Source organism: Neomonachus schauinslandi, chromosome 2, assembly GCF_002201575.2.
Source record: "Neomonachus schauinslandi chromosome 2, ASM220157v2, whole genome shotgun sequence".
Classification (NCBI taxonomy): Eukaryota; Metazoa; Chordata; class Mammalia; order Carnivora; family Phocidae; genus Neomonachus; species Neomonachus schauinslandi.
The window spans coordinates 155473073-155500763 of NC_058404.1; the positions used below are offsets into that span (position 1 = coordinate 155473073).

Here is a 27691-nt window from a genome sequence, read left to right on the forward strand (position 1 = left end):
GCACATTGCCAGAGGTCATACCACTTTAACAGCATAGTCAGGATTTAAACCCAAAGAGTCTAACTTCCTTCTTAATTGGGAAGTGTTCAGCTTTACCTGTACTATGGGAACATTTCTCTTTACCGTAAAATCCTTAGCCTCTATTCTCTGAAACCTATATAAATTATCCTCCCAGAAGCACAGGGCTTTTTGTCCTCGTTTTCTCAACTGAATTAAATATGCCATAATTACCCTGAAACCAGTCTAGTATTTTAGACGTTTTTCAAACCAGAATCAGAGTGAGATTGAAATTCTTGGGCTCTAAACACGTAAGTATATATTCTGCTCTGACCACTGGTAGATCCAAACCTCCACCTGGCTACCCTGAAGCCTTCATATACATGCACAAATTGGCCTATGTTTTCCATAGTTTGATATCCAACTGAAGTGTAAACACGTTAAGCAAAAGTCATAGAATCAAAGATTTCCAAATAGTTAGAAACCTTAGGAAAACCTCTAGATTATCACTCTTATTTACAGAAAAAAAAAAAAATCTTCAGCAATTACTTTAGAAAAGTCCCCTCCAATGTCTTATGTAAACAGATTATTTAATAAATTATTCTGGTCTATGCACATCTGTTGAAATATAAAAAAATATTTAACCAAAAATATTTGCTATTTCTCAATAAATCTCATAATTATACAGTATGATATTTGTTGAGAGTTTCTTACAAAATTATCATTCTTGTAATTCAACAATTTCCTATTGCATTTATTTATATTTAGTAAACAGAAAGCATTGTCCCTTGGTTAAGCGACTGCCTTCGGCTCAGGTCATGATCCTGGAGTCCTGGGATCGAGTCCCACATCGGGCTCCCTGCTCAGCAGGGAGTCTGCTTCTCCCTCGGACCCTCCCCCCTCTCATGCTCTCTCTATCTCATTCTCTCTCAAATAAATAAATAAAATCTTAAAAAAAAAAAAAAAAAAAGAGAGACACAGAAAGCATTGTCCTTGCTTCTAAATTCTTTAAATAAAGTACTAGGTAAGTTTACATATTTTGGAACTGAATTAAATTATATAATAACAGTTTAATGTATTCAGTTAATCTATAATTATAGAGTCTTTTAGACTACTGCACATAGCATTTAAAATTATAGAATGAGATTGAAAATATGATATGTCAAATTCTGAGGCCAAGTTAATAAAGAATTGCTGAATCCAAATGTTAATTTATGGTGTCTTTAAAGCTTAAAAAAATAACAACCCTCTACATGTGAAAAATTAACTTTAAAAATTAGTGTTGTATGTTGTATGACAATTACCCAAGTTAAACAGAATATAGGTTAGGAATTTCTTGGTTAGGAATGTAGATAAACTGTCATACAGACCCTGGTTTGATGACTTTCTCACTAGTCTAGATTTTATCTATTATTAATGTTAGAGCTTTTCAACTCATGTTGGCATTTAGTTCACTGTTTTATAAGTTTTAGAAATAATTTTTGGATAATATTTTATGTTAATTCCCAATGCTTAAATTTGCTGTTTCATCAATGAGCCAAATATGGCATTCTCTTGACCAAAACTGTAAATTTTTGGAAATGTGTTTTTCCAAATACGCACCTTGTTGAAATGTTTGTACTTCTTTCGTAACTTCTTATTTTTCTAAATCTTTCCCTATTCTTATTTGAAATATATATATATATTATTTTGAAAAAATATATTTTACAACTAAAGAATATTGTAATACCAGAGTATCTGTAAACTAAGGTAAAGACTAGTGGTAATAGTCTTAAGATTACTAAGAGTTATGGCATTCTCACAAGATAAATCTTTGTTCTACAAAATATAAGATTTTCAATTCCATATACTGCTAAAATCCTTTAAGCTCAAGTTAGCATATTGATGAATGTTAGGATAAAATACACTTTCTGCTATTTACTGTCATTTTCTTTCTGTAAAGAAAGTTGCTTTGGTTCATACATTTCAAAATTTTGCTTGACTAGTGGAAGTTGTTACCTGCATTCTTTGTATTTAAATAATAGAGTGAACAACAGTGAACAAATGACTGAAAAATACCCAATTTTTGCATTCTCTCAATTCACCTTTAACTTTTATTTATTTATTTTTATTATGTTATGTTAATCACCATACATTACATCATTAGTTTTTGATGTAGTGTTCCACGATTCTTTGTTTGCATATAACACCCAGTGCTCCATGCAGAACGTGCCCTCTTTAATACCCATCACCAGGCTAACCCATCCTCCCTTTTTTTTTTTTTTAAAGATTTTATTTATTTATTTGAGAGAGAGAGAATGAGAGAGAGCACATGAGAAGGGGGAGGGTCAGAGGGAAAAGCAGACTCCTGCCAAGCAGGGAGCCCGATGCGGGACTCGATCCAGGGACTCCAGGATCATGACCTGAGCCGAAGGCAGTCGCTTAACCAACTGAGCCACCCAGGTGCCCCCATCCTCCCTTCTTAATGAAAAGATACTTAGCATAACATTAGGAAACAAAACAATATCTAAGAGTTTAGGGTAGAGTATCAAGAATTATTTATGTATCCAGAAATAAAATATTCCTCAGTAATATCAAAATAGAGCAGGAGGGAGGAAGAAAGATAACCTATTGGTTGGCTATATGGAAAACCACTTTCGTTCAACGAATTCTAAGATAAAGTAAACATAAAGCTGTTGTAGGATAGAATATATTTATTAGAATGGATTTGTTTTGAAATTTCCTCATCTAACTAGTGAATAGGAATTAAAACACTAATAATTACATATAAAGACACTCTTTTCTGAGGGTTAGCAATGAAGGTTTAGTAATGCAGTCTAGTAAACACAGGCAGAGACAGAGGAATTCCATGCTTTAGAAGGCCGAGGTCCATAATTTTATGGATATAAATGGCTTGAGACTCTTCTTTTCGTGAGCCTGCAGGAGAATATGTCTACTGTATCTTGATTATGAAGATTTTACTTATGGCAACTATTAAAAATCAATGACATGTAGCAACTTACTTTTTAATATACTTTTGCTTTTGATTGATGTTTGCTCTGTATGGAGATGGATGGTGATTGGTTTACTAACTTACCTTTGTTCAGGAATGCCACTCCCATTTATAAAACTTAAGTCAGTCTTCACTTCTTTTTCCTATACTCACACTCTCAGGATTTTATAATAACAATATATCTTGGTATTAGTACATTCATGTTCCTTTTTCAAAATTAGGAGAAAAAAATGAATTCCTCAGTAAGATATGTCATCAGATATTCAACTGAGCTCCATCTTTCTGTGCTTAAGGACCCATCAATGGATATATATCACCTCAAACCTTCCTACTATGGCTGTGTCAGAAAAATATAGACAAGCATAGGTCTGAAACCTAGATTTTACATATATTTCTTATGTAGAAATATTCGTGTCTCATTGTATCTTGAATTGTCATATGCCTGGTGAGGTTTGTAACTATAGCAATGCTTTTAAGATTATTCTTTTAACCTAATATTTTTCAAAAGAATAACACATAAGAGCCTTATCTATATTCTCAGTTTTTCTCTGCCCTTTCCCAAGGCTGTCCTCTCTCCATGATTGCCAAAATGACTGTGGGCTGGAGGAACAAAAAATATTGAGATGTGGACAGAGCTAATTAGCTTTAGAACCCTAGTAAACCTCCTTATGTGAGAGCCATAATTGTAAATACAAGCCTGCTTCAAACCACTCTCATCTGAGAGCAATCATAATGAGTACCATCTGCCAAAGGGGAGAGAAAAGGCTGCTTGCAGCAGTTGGCTTATAGGATGAACTGCAACTTGTATCATTGTGTCCTAGCTCTTTGTTTCAAGAAAGTATGTTTGATTTGACAATGAGCTCTTATGTTTTCTTTTAAATATTGTTTACATGGGAGTTAAACATCAAATAAACAACATTGATGTTAAAAAATTCAGAGCTGATTTCCTTTATATTTTTTTTCATCTAGCAGAGGATTATACTCTATTGTTCCTATTTGCATTCAAATCATTTGCATATGTTGTAATTAAAATCTTTGAAGTTTACTGATTACCAAAATGTGTAGAACAAAGTACCATCTTTAATCAATATGTGCTGTACAGATAAATAATATGTATATAAAACCCTGGCAAGCACTGTTGGTGTATACTAAATTTATTGGAAAAAATTTTCTATTATTAAGGGCCTTACTGTCCAGGTTTCAAGACAAAATATATACATAATAATGATGATAACTAACATTTTTGTTATGCATTATAATACAGGTAGCTGCTCATTTAGATATATTTTTTTGGTAATTACACAGTAACATTTAAATGCAAAAAAGATATGGTATGATTCAATGACCATATATGGTTCCAAACAGGTTCTACTATTGTTGAGAGAATGGAAAGTATAATGTTGATCAATGTGATGAAGGAAGACATCAAAGAAGAGGGTACATGAGAGACTATGGACTCTGAGAAATAAACTGAGGGTTCTAGAGGGGGGGGGATGGGTTAGCCTGGTGATGGGTATTAAAGAGGGCACGTACTGCATGGAGCACTGGGTGTTATATGCAAACAATGAATCATGGAACACTACATCAAAAACTAATGATGTAATGTATGGTGATTAACATAACATAATAAAATTTAAAAAAATTTTTAAAAAGAACCTAAAAAAAAAGAGGGTACATATGCTTATTACTGACATAGGTAGGAATAAATTATTAAGAAGGAATAAATAAGGGAAGCCAGATGGGGATTCATTTAGCAGGATTATAAAGTTGCTCAAGCACAAGGCCTATTTTAGAGGGCATTTGTTAATAAAGATATAAGGAATGTCCAGTTGAGGAGGTGGAGTTAAAACTCAAGGCTAGTGATTTGAGAGTAGAAGAGTTATCTTGGTTTAAAGTCAAGGCAATGGTTGGCATGGGGATATAATGTGTGGTCCTCTGGATACTTCATCTTTTAATCAACCAGAGCATTTGTGAAGGGTCTATTTTATTTATTATTCTAGTTCATTAAGGTTCTCATTGAAGAAAGCATTTCCTGCTCAGAAAAATTACTTGAATGAGTGTTGGAGAATTCTAACCAAGTCCAGATAAGGCTAAAGCAGGAAGAAGCATTAACAAAACAGAAGGAAAAATCAGAAGAAAATGCAGGTGGGACTTACAGATAACTAAACAAAAGGGAGTTTTGAAAAGGAGAGTGGTGACTCCTAAAGGCTGCTGAAATTGCCAGTGGCATGAGTTCAAGAAGGGCTGACTGAATTTTGTGATTAGTTGCTCACTAATAACCTCTGTAATTACCTTTTCTGAAGAGAATAAGAACAGAAGTCAAATTGAAGTAAGCAAAGAATAAAATAGAGGAAATGATGACAAATTTTGTCAAAAAAAGAGGAAAAAATTTTTTTAAAAAGAGGAAAAATAAAAGGAGAGTCAGAAGGATCAGAGGAATCAATTAAATCATTATCACCAGCAGAAAATGGTTATTGCTCAAACACTGAATAAATGCGTTCTGTTAGACTCACACTGCCCAACAGAATATTCTGCAATTACAGGAATGTTCTCTATCTGCACTGATCAATATAGTAGCCACTAGCTATATGTACTTACTGAGCACTTGAAATATGGCTAGCGCAACTAAGGAAACTAATTTTTATTTTTATTTATTTTAAGATTTTATTTATTTATTTGACAGAGAGAGACACAGCGAGAGAGGGAACACAAGCAGGGGGAGTGGGAGGGGGAGAAGCAGGCTTCCCGCCGAGCAGGGAGCCCGATGCGGGGCTCGATCCCAGGACCCTGGGCTGAAGGCAGACATTTAACCATCTGAGCCACCCAGGTGCCCCAAGGAAACTAATTTCTAATTTTATTTAATTTTATTTTTAAATTATACACTCACACATGACTGAGAGCTAACATATTGGATAGAAGATACAAATATTGCTGATATAAATAGCAGAATAGGATATCACCTTTTGAAATTGAAGAATAATTAATATAAAATAAAATGCATCAATCTTATTTGATAAGTTTGAAAGTTGAATATTCCCATAAAACTACCACCCAAAACAAGATATAAAATTTTCCATCAGTTCAAAACATTCTTTCTGTCCTTTTCAAGTCAATTCACCTCCCATTTCTGAGAGCAGCCACACTCTCTAATTTTTTATATAAACAGATTCTTACAGTATTTTTCTTTTCTATCTGGCTTTTTTCATGTAACAAAATAGTTGATGTTCGTGCATGTTATTATATGTCAATTCCATGATATGGATAGACTGTAATTTGTTTATCTACTTTCTTATTGATGGATATTCTGTTGTTTCTGGTTTGGGAGCATTATACAAATACTATTTATAACCTGGAAGGGAAATGTCAGATTTGACCATTTCTACTGCAAGTTGCAGAATACTCCAAATGGCCTGGCTTATGTGATTGAACTATCTAGGGAAAATATGGCTTCAGATGCTACTTGATGTAAGTGTTCATACAGTGCCCTTAATATCTAACTTCTCTTTGTCCATCTTAGCTCTTCTTCCTATTCCATTTAAAGTCTAGCATCATGGTGGCAAAACAGCTGCAACCACGAGAGTCTCACATCCTTATAAACATAACTAACTCCCTGAGAGGATATATAATATAAATATAATTCTATAAGAGATAATTATAGAATAGCTTTTATGAAAGCCAGATCTATCTCCAAAATGTAGGTAAAACCATCTAGATTTCATGGGCATAATGTGGTAGGTTATTTGGTTGCCAAAGGAGTACTGCTTTTTGAAGAAAAATTTGGGAAGACAGAGACAAGATATATAATCTAGTGGTTTAGATGCTGGACTTTGGACTAAGATTGCAAATAGCAGCAATATCACCTATCAGATATATGATATTGATCAAGTTCTTTGGTTCCTCTGTTTATGTATAAAATGAGAAGAATTTATAACACTCAAAACACAGTTAGGTTGTTGTGATTAGATGACATAATGTACGCAAATGTTAGCACATTTGCATACAATATGAATTATCATTATTATTAAATATGCTCAATGAGTTTCTTCTATATATGGAGATTTAGAGATCATGAAGAATTTTTATTTCATACTTGAGGATTTGAAATGGCTGGAGCTAACTTTGTTTAAGCTCATAAACTAATAAATTACTGAACCAGAGCTAAGACCATTCCCCATTTTTTTTCTGTCCATTCTTGAAACATTCTTTCAAGTCCTGACTTATTATCTTTACCTACTCTTTTTCTTTGAGACTTAAAAAAGAATTGTATTTACAAATAGATAAGCAGAATTAACTCTCCCTGAGTGATCCTCACAGGATACAGTGTCAGTATCAGGAAACAGTCCAGTCTTGAAAGAAACAATTGGATTACTTGGCCATTTTTACCTCTTTCATTGTTTTGTTTACCTTTTCTCTCTCCTTACTCTGTTCATTCCTCCATTAATTCTCAGTTCTCTATATGGAATCTTCCTAATGGTGATTCTAACTTCCTAAATAGTGATTCTCACTATTTAGCTTACACAAGAGTCTCCTGTTGTAGCCAAGAAGGTGCTCCTGAGGAGTGAAGAGATCAGTGAACACCAACTACATCTGTACATCTGTACCCTGTCCAGAGGTTTCTTCTCATTACCGTCTTCTCCATTCCCACCTCCTCCCACAGAGAACAGAGTACATGGTCCTGTGTCAATGAATTCCTAAGGCTAGTCAAAAGGAATGTAAGGGAAACTGAAGGTAAGAATAGATTAAAGAAGAGAAATGTAAAACAGCAATTGCCATTCCTCAGATACACTGACCTCAATTTCTGCAGTTCCTTGGGCCTGCTTTGTTTGATATGTGGCTTTTACTCTACTGGGAGTTACCTTAAACTGAAGAAACAGAAAACAGTATAGAAGATTTGTTTGATTCTTAGCAAAAATTGTGCTCCTGGTGGCAATGCCAATCTTTCTTCTCAAAGTGTTGTAATGGAGGTTTCCTAAAGGGCAAATAGCCCTCCCATCAAGCTGTAAAGAAGGGCAACATCTGAAAGAAGTTGAGAATTCCTGAAATATGAAAGGGATGTGGGGAAAGGAAATGTGGGAAGGAAAGGAAGTAGCATCAGAGAGAACTAGAGATAAAGGTGTGTTAACAGATGAGTTTGAAGAAAATCAAGTAGGAGGGGGGAAAACTTGGCAGAAAAGATGAGGGGACGAAAGGAGTAGGTGAAAGCAGAGAACAAGCCAGAGTTGCTGAATCTAGAAAAGCCAGATCTATTTATGGTATTAAATATGGGAAATGGTGACTCTTGCAGTAGAAATATGTTTGATCCTACAATGTAGCCTATAACATTAACTGAAAGAATAATCAGTTAAGATGAATGGAGAAATATAAATGGATTGAGGTATAGAGCTAGTAACCCAGACCAGCAAACAATTGGAGTTCTTTTGTAAGGAGGCAATGGAAATTCAGTTTATGTTTTTAACATTTACTTGTAAGTATCTGTAATTAGTTCATGTTTTTAATTTAACTCATTGATAAATCTAGTTGTAATTTTGCTTGTAGTATGCTAATTGAGTTATTTTTAAATGGTCCTTTGATTTTGAGGTGTGAATTTGACAGTTCTAACTAAAACTATTTGGAACTGAAATATCTAAATGTGTATACACCGTTCTGACACTTTGGTCATCATATTTCTGTTCCTTATTGATGCAGAGGGCAAATCATTACCTTAATTTCTATAAAGACTATTATCGACATATTATGGAAGATAATTAGATTATGATCTGACAAGAAAAGTTAGTTATTTTATACTACTGCTAATATAATTTGGATACACTGTTCAGGAAAATGAGAGGTTTATAGCAATGTGGAGCATCATCACTGGGCAATATTATTTTCAGCTTTCCTCTATGTAAAAAAGAGTTATACGCTATTTTTAAAAATATTTTATTTATTTGAGAGAGAGAAAGAGAAAGAGAGCAACTGAGCGAGTGCTGGGGGAGGAGCAGAGGGAGAAGGAGAGAGAGAATCCCAAGCAGACTCTGCACTGAGCTTGGAGCCTGACTTGGGCTCCATCTCACAACCGTGAGATCATGACCTGAGCCAAAATCAAGAGTTGGACATTCAACTGACTGAGCAAACCAGGTGCCTCTATACACTATTTTTAAATACTTGACACATAGTTTAGGTGGAAATAATTATGTGTTTTGGTAATCAAATAATCTACCAATATTAGCATTTACATTAAATGTATGGAAACTACTCTTTGGGTACTTGGTATTACTGATAAAATGTGTCCTCAACATTTTAATGTCTACCATTTTCTGCTATTATTTCTAGGATAAATTGCAACACATCCCTCCCTTCCCATTTTGATGTCCTTTAGTTGATTTTTAAGTGATTTCCATATAAGATATTTAATGCCTAATAAATATCAATACATTTCTCAAAATAGCTTTTCCATCAACCTCAGTTCAAATTTTCACTTAAAATCATCTACATGAGTATTTGCCAGAGCCCTATCTACAGGTTCACATTTCTCTTTGTCAAATGTTGATTTAGTGTCATTCCTCCTTGTTATATTATAGGCTATTTATCATCTGGTCAGCTGGTTTCTTGCTTTATTGTTGAAACAGCTTTTCCAGACTTCTTATCCAATCATGGAAATTTATTAACCCAAACCAGAAAACTTTGATGAATCACAGTGTGCATTGCATATATACATTTCACAATAGCTTCTTACTTTGGTCAGCCTTTGGTTAACCTGTTTGGAGTATTTCACTCAGAGTCATAATAATGAAAGTCAAGCCATCCAATCTACCTTAATGCAAGACCCATGCCATAGGGAAAAAGACAAAAATCACTGGTGGAGCTGTTAGAAATTATTTTTAGCTAATTATAAAATAGTTTTCTATACATCTAAAAATAGAGCAATGTTGAATAAATATATAAAAAATAATACAGGTTTTTGTTTTGTTTTTTGTTTGTTCGTTTTTTACTATTTCTACTTTCTTTGTAGGTAAAAAAGTAGTAATATTTGACATCCATTAGTTGATGGGTATTTAAACCCACCCATGATAAAATACTTCTTGGTTTCATGCTTTATTTTCTATCAAATTTTCATTAGTGCTTTCTTAAAATAAATGTTGAATAGCCAGTGTTTCAGATTTGAGGACCTGCTCTTGATCTCCATACTATGTTTTGGGTCCAGTGGCTACATGATTAGAACTTGTTAATATTTCCTCTTATTTTATAAATGTTACTTTAAGGAATTCTTTCATACTTAGGTGATGCTTAATATGTAAGAACTCTACCCAAATAAATAACATATTCAGCTTATATGGCTAAAATACAAAATGCTACATTATTTCCATTGTTGATATATTAAGTTTTCATGTTCCTAGACCTGAAAAAGTTGTTACTGTATTTGCATAGCTGTATATCTGGAAGATCTTTTCCCTAAAATTCTCTGGTCACCTATAAATCCTTCTAGATGTTCTTAAAACTGAAGGCTTTATAGACTGTCTGGACCTAAATGACAGAGGTTGAGGGGGAAATTATATTCCACTAAAGTCAAAAGATATTTATGAAGTGACTTCTCTGTTTGGTGTTGTGAGATATTGAAAATAACTAAAATACTGAACTCATACATAGAGTTAGAAAAGTGGAGAGAACTGGGACAGCATCCATAAATGTGGCATTATACCTGCTAAATATATGACCGATAATTAAATGAGTGGAAAAGAAAGAAGTGCTATGGAAACAATTGTAGGTACAATTTATTGAACAGTTGCTATGTCTATATACAAGAAACTGTATGCAAACACACATATGTACGCACACTTACGTACATATAGAGTTAAACCAGTCTACAAAATGATGTGAATTAGATACACTGTCCCATTCTAATGCTTAAGGAATCTGAAAATTAAAAAAAAAAAAATTCAGGAAATGTGTCCAAGGTCACAAGTAGTAAGACACAGAATTAACATTTAGATCCTGTTCTGTCTGTTACCAAAGCCCAGCATGTTTTAATTCTTAACAAGGGGGGAGGGGGACTACCATAGGACAGTATGTTCAGAAAAACCTTCCTGAAATGAGTGAAATGTATGTTGGGCTTTTAAGCATTAGTAAGATTTGATATATGAAGAGATAGAAGATTATTAAGAATTGGAACAATAGCAAGCACAATGTATCTAAAGGAATGAAATCTTTATAAGAAATTTAAAGTGCAGTATCAGTTTGGTTGGAATCGTGGTGACACATTAGGAACAAAAGCAGATGCAGACAGAAAAGCAAGCACATTGTTCAGGACTTATAATTAGGTGGAAAACCAAGAAGACTAATTTAAGTATCCATTGGAAAAAATTAATAAAAATAACTTTAAAACTTAATTTTTTTTAAATGTTTACAGCAATTTTAGGTTCACAGCAAAATTGAGAGGAAGATACAGAAATTTCCCAGATACATCCTGCCCCCATCCATGCATAGTCTCCTATATTTCCAACATCCCCCACCAGAGTGGTACATTTGTTACAACTGATGAACCTACACTGATAAATCATAATCACCTTTCATTCATGTAGTCAATGTAAAAGAAGAATCCCAAGAAAAAATTGGAAGTTAAACCTCAGTCTTTGAAGAGAGAGAATAGGGCATGAAAAAATATGAGAGTTTTCAGTGTAAGAAGTAGAAAAAAACGTGATCCAATTCATTCTACTTTTTCTAAGTACCAACCAAGAGTGAGACATTATATTATTAGGTTAATCCTGTCAGAGAAATTGAGAGAAAAAGCACATAGATAGAGAAATTTAGAGAAAAAGCACATTTTAGACAGGGATGAGTTTGATGTTATGCTATAAAAAAGCATTAGGAATCATTTAATTTGACAGTTTGTCTGAAATATGGAGATAGAGGTCAATATTTGAAAATTTGAAAATGGTCTTGTTAAGGAGCATAGAATTTAAAGAAGTGATGGCAATGCTTTTCAGGTCACAGAATATATTCTTTTGAGGGAAGAAAGAGGAGCCAGTGAGGGAGATAAAGACCAATGAGTAAAGCAAAACCAAGAATGTTGAATTTTCATAGAGTAAAGACAGTTTATAAATTATGGAAAATATAACACTAAAGATTCATTTTAAGTATTTTGGAAAATGAAAGACTTATATATATTTTTATAATATATTTTTTATTTTGTCCTTTGGCTTATAGAGATTTTGTTGTGGTTTTTGTTTGCTTCTCAAGTACATATTTTCTCTCTATAAACTATAGCCTTCAAAAGAAAGTTTAGATTCCTGTTTAAGATTTCTTGCAAGAGTTCTTACAAAACAAACAAACAAAAAATACTTGCCTGTTTAAGAAAGAAAAAAATTGAAACAGCAAAGGAAAAGAATTTTTACAAAAAAATTACATTCTCTAAAACTGTTATGAAAATGTGATCTACTTTTTCTTTATACAAGGAAATTCAAAAAAATGCATGCAAATTTTAATCTCTCAGGAATGACACAATAAAAAATTTTACCATGGATGAATTGCACAGCTCTTATTAATTATGGTAATCTATGTTAGATAGCAGAACCAACTTTTTAAAAACATTCAAAGCACTATTGCCTAAAACAAGTCTTATTGTTTTGAGTTGCTACAATTTTTCATGTACATGACTTACATTATACTAAGAATATATCCAAGTTTACAAAGAAGTAGGTAATAATCACAAAATTGATTTGGGACATACCGTCCTTTAAGGAATTTATAGATGATGGTTCTAAAATATGAATTGATTTTAATAGCATGGCAGATGTAAAATTGAATTGTGTGAAGTCCATTAAAACATTTCTAAGGCCATATTGTCTTCTTGAAAATTGGTATGGACATTTCATATTGCTTTACATACTTTAATTGTATTTGACTCCAATTCCTTGAAAAAATTGTCAAGATGCTGCCTTAAGCTTTGCAGCATAATTCATAGAAGAGTCCCATTCCATTGATAGTTACTGCCCAGAGAAATTTGATAATTCTGGGATATATATATATATATATATATATATATATATACATACATATATATATATTTATTTATATTTATATATATTTATGAAATTTAAATTTCATATTACATACAGTGACAGTTTATCCTCTGTGTTTATCCCCACTACCTCCTTTCAGAACAGTGTAAAAACAAACAAACCAAAGATATATCTCTACTATTCAGATACCACAGTAATGGTGTTGTAGAAACATGGGAGATGCTGAGTCACTAGGTAGTCCAAAATTGGTGTTATTGGCTTAAAATTAAGACATGTGGGTGTAATAACTTTGTATAATACAAAAACGTAGGGAGTTTTTAGTAGAACCCTACATCATACTTAGTAGAACCACATCTCCTTCTTAAGTCATATGATTATAGTGTGAATTAAATATGCAATTAAATATCAAGGGCAGGAGACTAGCATCCATGTTTAAATCATAAAAGTATTTGCAAATAATAGCCTAGACATATGGACTATATTTGGTAAAAGTGTTGCTAAAGGTGGAATAAACTTGAGGACTTAAAACATACTGATAGGTTACTTCGGATAACCAACTTATACAAATTCATGAGTGATTAAAATTGGGAAACTGTGGTGAGCACAGAGAAATGTTTTTGTAATTCTGGAAATGGCTATGGGTGGATAGATGTTTGTAGTGCAACTGATGGTTTCTCTAGAAAAATCTAGGGACAAAAAAAGAAAATACCATGGGCTGTCTGGGGATGATGGTGGAATAGAAGGATCCTAAGCTCACCTCATCTCATGTATACAACTAGACAACACCTACATCAGTGTAAATAACACAGAAAATGACCCAAAGTCTGGCAGAAAGATTGTCCATAGCCAAATGTAGAGCAGAGGCCACATCAAAAAGGGTAGGAAAGATAGAGACATGGTGGCAAGCTAAATGGACTGATGTGACTGTCCCAAGAGAAAAGAAAGAGTCCCTCACACCAGGCACCCCAGGTACAGGGAACCATAAGGGGAAGATGAATTCCCATAACATTTGGCTTTGAAAACCAGAAGGGCATAATTTCACAAGTTCTTATGATCAGTGGGCTTAACACCTGGAACTTTAAAAATCAGCAGGCTTGGCTCTAAAAGAACTGGGAGAGTAAGAAGAAACTGAGTCCCTGCCCTTAAAGAGATAGTACAACAAATAGTCCAAAAGAGATACAACATAGGAGCAGAAGTCTGAAAAATGTCTGGGGTATTTGGGAAGGAGATTTGTTTATTAATCTTAAAGCATATGCTGGAGGTGTAGGGATCATTGGGAGACTTCTCCAGGAACCAAGGAGCTGGTAGACCTCATTTCCTTTCTCTGCCTGACAGCCTAGATACACAGACACCTGCAGGAACCAAGATAACACAACACTTTCCACCTAGCTTGATAATAGCACCCCATGCCCATGCTTCTGTGGCTCTGCCCCCTCCAATCCACCTGACTTTGGTTGGAATTTGGGGTGGTTGCAAGTTCCTTCCTGCAGTGGACCAGTGTAGAACTTGGCTGTCACTGCATGACTACTGTTCTCCTGTAGACCCACTCCCTCCAACCCTGCCACAGGAGTTTTCTAAAGTGGTTCCAGGTCCTCTCCCACAGCAGACCTGCTCAAATCTTTCTAACATTGCACCCCACCCCTGCATTTCCTGAGAGCTGACCCTTCCAATACACCCTTGGCAAGAGTACATCCAAAGCAGTGCCATAAGACTGGCTGTGTGCAAGCAGCTGAGACAGGGGTTAGCACCACCACAAACTGACTCCTGCCCCAGAGACAGGGGAAGATAACCACATACACCAGTCCCACTTCAGCCCCAGAAGTGGGCTGGAGGAAGATATCTGGTCTCATGGCAGGCCCCGCCTACCAGTGAAAGCTTCTCAGGACACAACAAAGGGAAAGCACCCTGCAGTTTGGTAACTATAGCTCTGGCAAATGCCTAGTCTGTCTCAACACAAGTCTAAGGAAGCCCCACACTGGCCACTAACAACACAAGGAATAAACCCTGCCCACAACAGGCAAAGAGAGCCATTGCAGCTGACTGGACTAAAGGCAAACACAGCTCATGTATAACAGAAGGGCACATGCGGCACACAGGAGACACCCCTGAAGTGCCAGGTTCTGGTGAACAGGGGACATTACACTTTAGGGCACTAACGGACCTTTTCTTCATAAGGCCATTACTTTCAAGAGCAGGAGATGTAGCTGACTTTCTTAACACATAAAAACAGATACAGAATTAGACAAAATGAGGAGACAAAAGAATATGCCCCAAATGAAAGAACAGGACAAAATCAAAGCAAGAGAGCTAAACAAAATACAGATAAAAACTATGCCTGATAGAGAGAGTAATGGCCATAAAGATATTCACTAGACTTGAGAAAAGAGTGCAGAACATCATTGAAACCCTTAAAAAGTATTAAAAAAAATAAAAAAAAGAACCAGAGATAAAAAAAACTCAACAGCTGAAATTAAAAATACATTAGATGAAATAAATAGAAGGCTAGAGGAAGCAAAAGAACATATCAGCGACCTGAAAGACAGAGTAATGGAAAAAAATAAAGCTGAACAGGAGAGAAAGAAAAAACTTAAAAAGTGAAAAGAGACTTAGGGAACTCAGCAACAGCATCAAGGGTAATAACATTCCCATTGTAGGGATCTGAAAAGAAGAAGAAGAGAGAAAAGGGAGCAGAAAAATATATAAAAAATATAAGAAATAATAGCTACTCCCCAAATCTGAGGAAGGAAACAGAAATCCAGATCCAGGATGCACAGAGAGCCCCTAACAAAACCAACTCAAGGAGGTCCACACCAAGACACCTAGTAAGTAAAATCGCAAAGAGTAGTGATAAAGAGAGAATTTTAAAAGCAGCAAGAGAAAGGAAAAGAGAAAGAAAGCAAGAGAAAGGAAAACTTCTTTATAAGGAAACCCCATAAGGCTATCAATTGAATTTTCAGCAGATACTCTACAGGCCAGAAGGGAGTGGCATGATATATTCACAGTGCTGAAAGAAAAAAACAAAACAAAACAAAAAGACTGTAGCCAAGAATACTCTTACCAGCAAACTGTCATTCAGAATAGGAAAGATAGTTTCCCAGACAAAGTTAAAGGAATTTATGACAACTAAACCAGCCCTACAAGAAATGTTAAAGGGTATTCTTTGAGTGGAAATAAAACACCATAAATGGGAGTAAGAAAAGTAGGAAGAACCAAAGCAGTAAAATAAATATAGCTATAAAAATCCAGTCAAAGAATTCACAAAATAAAAGGATGTAAAGAATAAAAAAGATGTGAGTATATATTCTTTACATCCTTTTATATAATATATATACATACATACATATATCGATATATATCAATATATAATAGAATATTACTCAGCCATAAAAATGAATGCAATCTTGGCATTTGCAACAACATGGCTGGACTAGAAAATATTATGCTATATTATGCTAAGCAAAATAAATCAGTCAGAGAAAGGCAAATGCCATATGATTTCACTTATATGTGGAATTTAAGAAATGGAACAAATGAGCAAAGGAGATAAAAGAGAGAGGCACAAACCAAGAAATAGACTCTTAACTATAGAGAACAAACTGATGGTTACAAGAGAGGAGGTGGGTGGAGGGATGGGTCAAATAGGTGATGGGGATTAAGGAGTGTATTTGTTGTGATGAGCACTAAGTGTTGTATGGAAGTGTGGGTTCACTATAGTTACACCTGAAACTATTATTGCACAGTATGTTAACTAACTGGAATTTAAATAAAAACTTAAAAAAAAAACAAGGAAATAGTGGCTTTGAAAGACACATTGTGCCAGATGGATCTAACAGAATATTTAGAACATTCCAGCAGAATACACAATCTTTTAAAGGGCACATAGAACATTCTCTAGAGTAGATTACATATTAGGACACAAAAAGGCCTCAACAAATTTAAAAAATTCTGAAGTCATTCCATGCATCTCTACCAATCATGATGTTAGAAATGAGACTACTTGCTTTGGTACCACATATACTAAAATTGAAATGATACAGAGAAGATTTAGCATGGCCCCTGCATAGGGATGACACAATGTTATGAAACTAGAAATCAACCACAAGAAAAAATGTGGAAAGAACACAAATACGTGGAGGTTAAATAATACTAAACAATGAATGGGTCAACCAAGAAATCAAAGAGAAAATAAAAAATACATGGAGACCAATGAAAATGAAAACACAATGCTCAACATCTTTCAGCTGCAGCAAAAGTTGATCTAAGAGGGAAAATTATAGCAATGCAGGCCTACCTCAAGAAGCAAGAAAAATCTCAAATAAACAATCTAACCTCACACCTAAAAGACTAGCAAAGAAGAACAAACAGACCCCAAAACCAATAGAAGGAAATAATAAAGATTAGAGAAGAAGTAAACTAGAAACTAAGGAAACAATAGAACAGATCAATGAAACTAAGATGTAGTTCTTTGAAAGGATCAAGAGTTGCTAAATCTTTAGCCAGACTCCTAAAGAGAGAGAGAGAGAGAGAGAAACAGAGAGAGAAAAGACCCAAATATACAAAATATACAAAAGACCCAAATATACAAAATCAGAAATTAGAGAGGATAAATAACAAACGATACAAGGGATTATAAAAGAATATTATAGGGGGAGGAGGAGCAAGATGGCAGAGGAGTAGGAGACCTAAATGTTGTCTGGTCCCAGGAATTCAGCTAGATAGGGATCAAAACATTCTGAACACCTACAAACTCAACAGGAGATTGAAGAAAAGAATAGCAGCAACTCTATGAACAGAAAAGCGACCTCCTTTCTGGAAGGTAGGATGTGCGGAGAAGTGAATCTGAGGTGATATTTGGGAAGATAGACGGCAGGGGAAGGGGCCTCCATCGGCTGCTTCTGGCAAGTGATAGAGCAGCGGAGCACAAAATCAGAACTTTTAGAAGTCTGTTCCACTGAGGGACGGTGCTCCAGTGGCTAAGTGGGGGGTGAACCCCTCGCTGGGACAGTGTGGTCTCGGGAACCTCAGGGTCACAGAAAGACCAGTGGTGCCTGAGTGTGGCAGAGCTCCCAGGTATCAGAGTGGGGAAGCTGGCTGCAAAGACGGAGCTGAGGAGGGCTGTCAGCTCGAGGTTGCCATAAACTGTGATCCACGGAAGAGTTGGGCCACTGCTCTTCCAGCAGAGACCCAACAAGCAGCAGGTCCGGGGTGACTCCTCTTTCTCCCCTGGGAGGAGCAGTGCAGGAGCCCGCCGCAGGAATCTGCTGGGTTTGGAGACTCCACACGGGGTCGTGTGCCAGAGACAGAAATGCTCAGTCACAGACCAGGTGAGAACAGAGTGGGGCCAGAGACTGGGGAGACAGGAGTGATTGACTGCTTTACTCTGGGGGCTCACTGAGGAGTAGGGCCCCAAGTTCTCAGCAACTCTGGGGGGTAGATTGGGAGGCCGCCAATTTCATTCTCCTTCTCCAAAGCTCTACAGAAAGCTTGCAGGGAAGAAAAGCTACCAAGAGCAAACCCGAGCTGATTACCTAGCCTGGCCCCTGACAAGGGCAGTGCAATTTTGGCTAGGGCAAAGACATTTGAGAATCACTGCAACAGGCTCCTCCCCCAGAAGATCAGCAAGAACAGCCTGCCAAAACCAAGTTTACCGATCAATGAGAAAGACAGAACTCCAGCACGAGGGGAATACAGTATATAGAATTCATGGCTTTTCCCCCCATGATTCTTTAGTCTTCCAAAATTAATTTTTAAAATTTTCTTTCTTTTTTTATATTTTTTTGAATTTTTCTTTCTCCCTTTTACAACCAACACCTTATCTATTGATTCTTTTTTTAAAATCTTTTTTAGTTTTCATTTTTAGAGTCATATTCTATCCCTTCATTGTAGTTAACCTTATTTTTCGTGTATATATAAGTTGTTCTCTCTTTAAAATTTTGGGATACAGTTTCTTCTAACAGACCAAAATATACCCTAAATCTCTAGTGTATGGCTTTGTTCTAGTCTCCTGCCTGATCACATTCTCTCCCTTTTTATTTTTAATTTTTTTCTTTTTTTAACCTTCTTATCAATTCCATTTATAAAATCTTTTATAATTTTCATCTTTATATCATATTCCATCCTTTCATCATACTTACCCTTATTTTTGTACATATATAAGTTTTTCTTTCTTTAAAATTTTGGGAGGCAGTTTCTCCTAACAGACCAAAATACACCCAGAATCTAGTGTGTGGCCCTGATCAATTCACTAAAAAAAATAGTCTTTTTATTTTTCTTCCCCTTTCTTTTCCCCCCGGTTTTGGGTCTCTTATGATTTGTTTGGTGCATATTTTCCTGGGGTCATTGTTACCCTGTTAGCATTTTGTTCTCTCATTCATCTATTCTCCTCTGGACAAAATGACAAGATGGAAAAACTCACCTCAAAAAAAAAAAAAAGAACAAGAGGCAGTACCAACTGCCAGGGACCTAATCAATATGGACATTAGTAAGATGTTTGAACTAGAGTTCAGAATGACAATTATAAAGATACTAGCTGGACTTGAAAAAAGCATGGCAGATACTAGAGATTCCCTTTCTGGAAAAATAAAAGAACCTAATATCTAACCAAGTCAAAATCAAAAAGGCTATTAATGGGGTACAATAAAAAATGGAGACTACTGCTAGGATAAATGAGGTAGAAGAGAGAATGAGTGATATAGAAGACCAAATGATGAAGAATAAGGAAGCTGAGAAAAAGAGAGATAAACAACTATTGGATCACGAGGGCAGAATTTGAGAGATAAGTGATACCATAAAGCTACACAACATTAGAATAATTGGGATCCCAGAATTAGAAGAAAGAGAGAGGGGCACAAGGTATACTGGAGAAAATTACAGCAGAGAACTTCCCCAAATTGGGGAAGGAAACAGGAATCAAAATCCAGGAGGCAAAGAGAAACCCCCTCAAAATCAATAAAAATAGGTTAACACCCCAACATCTAATAGTAAAACTTACAACTCTCAGAGACAAAGAGAAAATCCTGAAAGCAGCTCAGGACAAGAGGTCTGTAACCTACAATGGTAGAACATTAGATTGTCAGCAGACCTATCCACAGAGACCTGGCAGGCCAGAAAGCACTGGCATGATATATTCAGAGCACTAAATGAGAAAAATATGCAGCCAAGAATACTAAATCCAGCTAGGCTGTCACTAAAAATAGAAGGATAGATAAAAAGCTTCCCAGAAAAACAAAAACTAAAAGAATTTGCAAACACCAAACAATCCCTACAAGAATACTGAAAGGGGTAGTCTAAGCAAAGAAAGAGCCTAAAAGTAACATAGACCAGAAAGGAATGGAAACAATATACAGTAACAGTCACCTTACAGGCAATACAATGGCACTAAATTCATATCTTTCAGTAGTTACTCTGAATGTAAATGGGCTAAATGCCCCAATCAAAAGACACAGTATAAAAAAAAGAAAAAAAGAAAAAAACAAGACCCATCAATATACTGTCTGCAAGAGATTCATTTTAGACCCAAAGACACCTCCAGATTGGAAGTGAGGGGGTGGAAAACCATTTACCATGCTAATGGACATCAAAAGAAAGTTGGGGTGGCAATCCTTATATCAGACAAATTAGATTTTAAACTAAAGACTAGAATAAGATGAGGAAGGACACTGTATCCTACTTAAAGGGTCTATCCAACAAGAAGATCTAACAATTGTAAATATCTAAGCCCCTAACATGGGAGCAGCCAATTATATAAGCCAATTAATAACAAAATCAAATAAACACATCAACAACAATACAATAATTGTAGGGGACTTTACAGCACCCTCATTGAAATGTACAGATCATCTAAGCAAAAGATCAACAAGGAAACAAAGGCTTTAAATGTCACACTGGGCCAAATGGACTTCACAGATATATTCAGAACATTCCATCCCAAAGTAACAGAATACACATTCTTCTCTAGTGCCCATGGAACATCCTCCAGAATAGATCACATCGAAGGTCACAGATCAGGTCTCAACTGATACCCAAAGGCTGGGATCATTCCCTGCATATTTTCAGACCTCAATGCTTTGAAACTAGAACTCAATCACAAGAGGAAAATTGGATAGAACTCAAATACATGGAGGTTAAAGAGCATCCTACTAAAGAATGAATGGGTCATCCAGGAAATTAAAGAAGAATTAAAAAAAATTCATGGAAACAAATGAAAATGAAAACACAACTGTTCAAAATCCTAATGATGCAGCAAAGGTGGTCCTAAGAGGAAAGTATATAGCAATACAAACCTTTCTCAAGAAACAGGGAAGGTCTCAGATACACAACCTAACCTTACACCTAAAGGAGCTGGAGAAAGAACAGCAAATATAGCCTAAACCCAGCAGGAGAAGAGAAATAATAATCAGAGCAGAAATCAATGAAATAGAAACCAAAAGAACAGTAGACTATGTCAATGAAACTAGGAGCTGGTTCGTTGAAAGAATTAATAAGATTGATAAACCCTTGGCCAGACTTATCAAAAAGAAAAGAGAAAGGACCCAAATAAAAAAATCATGAAGGAAAGAGGAGAGATCACAACCCACACCAAAGAAATACAAACAATTATAAGAACATATTATGAGCAACAATATGCCAGCAAATTAGACAATCTGGAAGAAATGGATGCATTCCTAGAGACCTATAAACCACCAAAACCGAACCAGGAAGACATAGAAAACCTGAACAGACCCATATCCACTAAAGAAATTGAAGCAGTAATCAAAAATCTTCCAACAAACAAGAGCCCAGGGCCAGATGGCTTCCCAGGGGAATTCTACCAAACATTTAAAGAAGAATTAGTACCTATTCTTTTGAAACTGTTCCAAAAAATAGAAATGGAAGGAAAACTTCCAAACTCGTCTTATGAGGCCAGCATTACCTTGATCCCAAAACCAGACAAAGACCCCACCAAAAAGGAGAATTACAGACCAATACCCATGATGAACATGGATACAAAAATTCTCACCAAAATACTAGCCAATAGGATCCAACAGTACATTAAAAGGATTATTCACCATGACCAAGGGGGATTTATTCCTGGGCTGCATGGTTGGTTTGATATCTTCAAATCAAACCATGTGATACATTAATAAAAGAAAGAACAAGAACCATATGATCCTCTCAATAGATGCAGAAAAAGCATTTGACAAAGTACAGCATCCTTTCTTGATCAAAACTCTTCAGAGTATAGGGATAGAGGGTACATACCTCAATATCATAAAAGCCATCTATGAAAAACCCATAGTGAATTATCATTCTCAATGGGAAAAATCTGAGGGCTTTTCCCCTAAGGTCAGGAACATGGCAGGGATGTCCACTATCACCACTGCTATTCAACATAGTACTGGAAGTCCTAGTCTCAGCAATCATACAACAAAAAGAAATAAAAGATATCTGAATAGGCAAAGAAGAAGTCAAACTCTCACTGTTTGCAGATGACATGATACTTCATGTGGAAAACCCAAAAGACTCCACCCCAAAACTGCTAGAACTCATACAAGAATTCAATAAAGTGGCAGGACAGAAAATCAATCCACAGAAATCAGTGGCATTCCTATACACCAACAACAAGACAGATGAAAGAGAAATTAAGGAGTTGATCCCATTTACAATTGCACCCAAAACCATAAGATACCTAGGAATAAATCTAACCAAAGAGGCAATGAACCTGTACTCAGAAAACTATAAAATACTCAAGAAAGAAACTGTGGAAGACACAAAGAAATGGAAAAACGTTCCATGCTCATGGATTGGAAGAACAAATATTGTGAAAATGTCAATCCTACCTAGAGCAATCTACACATTTAATGCAATCCCTATCAAAATACCATCAACTTTTTTCAAAGAAATGGAACAAATAATCCTAAAATTTGTATGGAACCAGAAGAGACCCCGAATAGCCAGAGGAATGTTGAAAAAGAAAGGCAAAGCTGGTGGCATCACAATTCTGGACTTCAAGCTCTATTACAAAGCTGTAATCATCAAGACAGTATGGTACTGGCACAAAAACAGACACATAGGTCAATTGAACAGAATAGAGAGGCCAGAAATGGACCCCCAATCTATGGTCAACTAATCTTCAACAAAGTAGGAAAGAATGTCCAATGGAAAAAAGACAGTCTCTTCAACAAATGGTGTTGGGAAAATTGGACAGCCACATACAGAAAAATGAAACTGGACCATTTCCTTACACTACACACAAAAATAGAATCAAAATGGATGAAAGACCTCAGTGTGAGACAGGAATCCATCAAAATCCTCAAGGAGAATATAGGCAGCAACCTCTTCAACCTCAGCTGCAGCAACTTCTTAGACACATTGCCAAAGGCAAGGGAAGCAAGGGCAAAAATGAACTATTGGGACTTCATCAAGATAAAAAGCTTTTGCAAAGCAAAGGTGACAGCCAACAAAACCAAAAGACAGCTGAGAGAATGGAAGAAGATATTTGCAAATGACATATCAGGTAAAGGGCTAGTATCCAAAATCTATAAAGAACTTATCAACTCATCACCCCAAGAACAAATAATCCAATCAAGAAATGGGCAGAAGACATGAACAGACATTTTTCCAAAGAAGACATCCAAATAGCCAATAGACACATGAAAGGGTTTTCAACATCACTGAGCATCAGGGAAATACAAACCAAAACCTCAATAAGATACCACCTCTCACCAGTCAGAATGGCTAAAATTAACAAGTCAGGAAATGACAGATGTTGGAGAGGATGCAGAGAAAGGGGAACCCTCCTACACTGTTGGTAGGAATGCAAGGTAATGCAGCCACTCTGCAAAACAGTATGGAATCTCCTCAAAAATTTGAAAATTGAGCTATCCTATGACCCATCAATTGAACTACTAGGTATTTACCCCAAAGATACAAATGTAGTGATCCAAAGGGGTATGTGCACCCCACTGTTTATAGCAGCAATATCCACAATAGCCAAACTATGGAAAGAGCCAAGATGTCCATCAACAGATGAATGGATAAAGAAGATGTGGTATATATATACATATACACAATGGAATAGTATGTAGCTATCAAAAAAATGAAATCTTGCCATTTGCAACAACATGGATGGAACTAGAGGGTATTATGCTAAGTGAAATAAGTCAATCAGAAAAATACAAGTATCATATTATGTCACTGATATGAGGAATTTGAGAAACAAGACAGAGGATCATAGGGGAAGGGAGGAAAAAAAATGAAACAAGATGAAACCAGAGTGGAGACAAACCATAAGAGACTTTGAATTTCAGGAAACAAACTGAAGGTTGCTTGAGTGGTGGGGGTGGCTGGGTGGGAGGGATGGGGTGGCTGGGTGATGGACAGTGGGAAGTATATGTGCTATGGTGAGCCCTGTGAATTGTGTAAGACTGATGAATCACAGACCTGTACCTCTGAAACAAATAATACATTATATGTTAAAAAAAAAAAAAAAAAGAAGTTAGTAGGAAGAAAAAATGAAGGGGGAGAAATCAGAGGGGGAGATGAACCATGAGAGACTATGGATTCTGAAAAACAAACTTAGGGTTTTAGAGAGGAGGGGTTGGGGTGATGGGTTAGCCCAGTGATGGGTATTAAGGAGGGCACATATTGCATGGATTATTGGGTGTTATACGCAAACAATGAATCATTGAACACTGCATCAAAAACTAATGATATAATGTATGGTGACTAACATAACGTAATAAAATAAAATTTAAAAAAATAAAAATAACCCCCCCAAAAGAATATTATAAAAATTATATTACAACTAATTGGACAACACAGAACAAACGGGTAAATTCCTAGGAACCTATAAACTTTCAAAACTGAAACAGAAATAGAAAATTTGAACAGACCAATTGCCAGTAATCAGTATTTGGATCAGTAATTAAAAAAATCTCCCAAGAAACAAAATCCAAGAGGAAGCTTCACAGGTGAATTCTACCACACATTTAAAGAGGAATTAATACCAATTCTTATCAAAGTACTCCAAAAATAGAAGAGGAAGGAAAACTTCCAAGTTCATTTTATAAGGCCAGCATTATCTGGGTACTAAAACCAGGTAAAGACACTACCAAAAAAAGAGAACTGCAGGCCAATATCTCTGATGAACACAGATGCAAAAATCCTCAACAAAATATTAGCAAACTGGATCCAACAATACATTAAAAAATAATTTACCACAATCAAGTGGGATTTATTCCTGGGTTGCAAGACTGGTTCAATATTCACAAATCAATCAGTCTGATACATAACATCGATAGGAAAAAGGATAAAAACACTATGATCATTTCTATAGATGCAGAAAATGCATTTAACAAAGTACAACATCCATACATGATAATAGCCCTCAACAAAGTATGCTTAGAGGGAACATATCTCAACATAATAAAGGCCAAAATGAAAATCCCATAGCTAATACATCAATGGTGAAAAACTGAGAACTTTTTCCCTAAGATCAGGAGTAGGACAAGGATGTCCACTTTTATGACCTCTATCCAACATAGTACTGGAAGTCCTAGACACAGCATTCAGACAAGAAATATAAATAAAAGGCATTCAAATTGTTAAGGAAGAAATAAAACTTGTACTATTTGCAAAATAATGTGATACTATACATGGAAAACCTTAAAGGTTCCACAAAAAAAACTATCAGAACTTATATATGAATTCAGTAAAGTTGCAAAGTAAGAAGTTAATATACAAAAATGGGTTGCATTTCTATACAATAATGAAGTAGAAGAGAAATTAAGAAAACAATCCCATTTACAATTGCACAAAAAGAATAAAATACCTAGGAATAAACGTAACCAAGGAGGTGAGAGACTCAAAGACTTTTCATACTCTGAAAACTATAAAACATTAATGAAAGAAATTGAAGATAGCACAAACAAATGGAATGATATTCCATGCTCATGGATTGAAGGACAAATAATGTTAAAATGTCCATATTACTTAAAACAATCTACATATTTAATGCAATCCCTATCAAAATACCAACATCATTTTTCACAGAACTAGAAGAAACAATGCTAAAATTTGTATATAACTACAAAAGCCTAGAATAGTCAAAGCAATCTTGAAAAGAAGAATAAAACTGGAGGTTTTATTCTTCTTTATTTGCAGATATACTACAAATCTGTGGTAATTGAAACAGTATGGTACTGGCACAAAAATAGACACATAGATCAATGGAGCAGAATAGAGAGCTCAGAAATAAACCCACAAATCTATGGTCAATCAATCTTTGACAAAGAAGACAAGAATATGCTGTGGGAAAAAGACAGTTTCTCCAACAAATGGTGTTGATAAAATTGGATATCTACATGCAAACAAATGAAACTGGATCACTTTCTTTCACCATATGGAAAAATAAACTTAAAATGGATTAAGGACCTAAATGTGAGATCTGAAACCATAAAATTCCTAGAAGATAGCACAGGCAGTAAATTCTCTGACATCATCTATAGTAACATTTTTCTAGATAAGTCTCCTGAGGGAAGGGATACAAAAGCAAAAATAAACTATGGAGACTACATCAAAATAAAAAGCTTCTGCACAGCAAAGGAAGCAATCAACACAATAAAAAGACAACCTACTCAATGGGAGAAGATATTTGCAAATGCAGGAGATTAAGAGTATACTTATCATGATGATCACTTATTAATATATAGAATTGTAGAATCACTATATTATACACCTGAAATGAATATTACACTGTATGTTAACTACGATAGAATTAAAATTAAATACTACACACATACATACATACATACCACACCCCATAAACTGCTGAATATGCTGAGAGAGCAGATCAATAGCAGAACGGAACTATGGGAAGATGTCATAACTGAATGTGGGCACCCTTCCATATGGAAAATTATAGTTTAAGACAGGACACAGAGTGACCTATGTGCAACAACTGGGTAGTACACAAAGATCAGAAAGAAAAATGACTATTCAGATTTAAAAAAAAAAAAAAGGTTAAGACCTTGTAACCAAAAGTGCTGTCTATTTTGAGAATCCAAACTGAGACTAATGTTCTCTTTTCAGTAGTTTTATTAATCTGATAATAATTATGCAAAACATCAGAGAATTATGAGAAATAGAACTACCATATGAACCAGAAATTCCACTTCGGGGTATTTATTGGGAAAAAATAAAAACACTAACTTGAAAAGTTATCTTCACCCTCATGTTCACTGAAGCATTATGTATGGTAGCCAAGATATAGAAATATCCGAAGTGTCCGTCAATAGATTAATGGATAAAGAAAATAGAATATTACTCAGCTATAAAAAGAAGGAAATTTTGCCATTTGTGACAACATGGATGGACCTTGAGGGCATTATGCCAAATGAAGTGAGTCTGGTAGATAAAGACCAATACCTTTTGATCTCACCTATACGTGGAATCTGAAAAATGAAACAAAACAAAACAAAACCCAGATCATAGAGAGAGAACAGAATGGTGGCTGCCAAATGTGGGGGGTGGGAAATAGGTGGTGGGCAAAATGGGTGAAAGGGATCAAAAGGTACAAATTTCCAATTATAAAATAAATAAGTCAAAGGGATGTGATGCACAGTATGGTGATTATAGTTAATACTGTATCAAATATTTGAAAGTTAAGAGAGTGGGTCTTAAAAGTTCTGATCACAAGGAAAAAAAACTGTGATAGATATTGACT

At 35.3% G+C, this 27691-nt stretch overlaps 1 non-coding gene across 1 annotated transcript; it reads left to right on the plus strand.

Moving 5' to 3' along the window:
* Positions 1 to 16984: 16984 nt before the first annotated feature.
* LOC123324190 lies at positions 16985 to 17088 on the plus strand. Its single transcript, XR_006539680.1, has one exon. It is a non-coding gene; the product is annotated as a U6 spliceosomal RNA (small nuclear RNA).
* The last annotated feature ends 10603 nt before the right edge of the window (positions 17089 to 27691 follow it).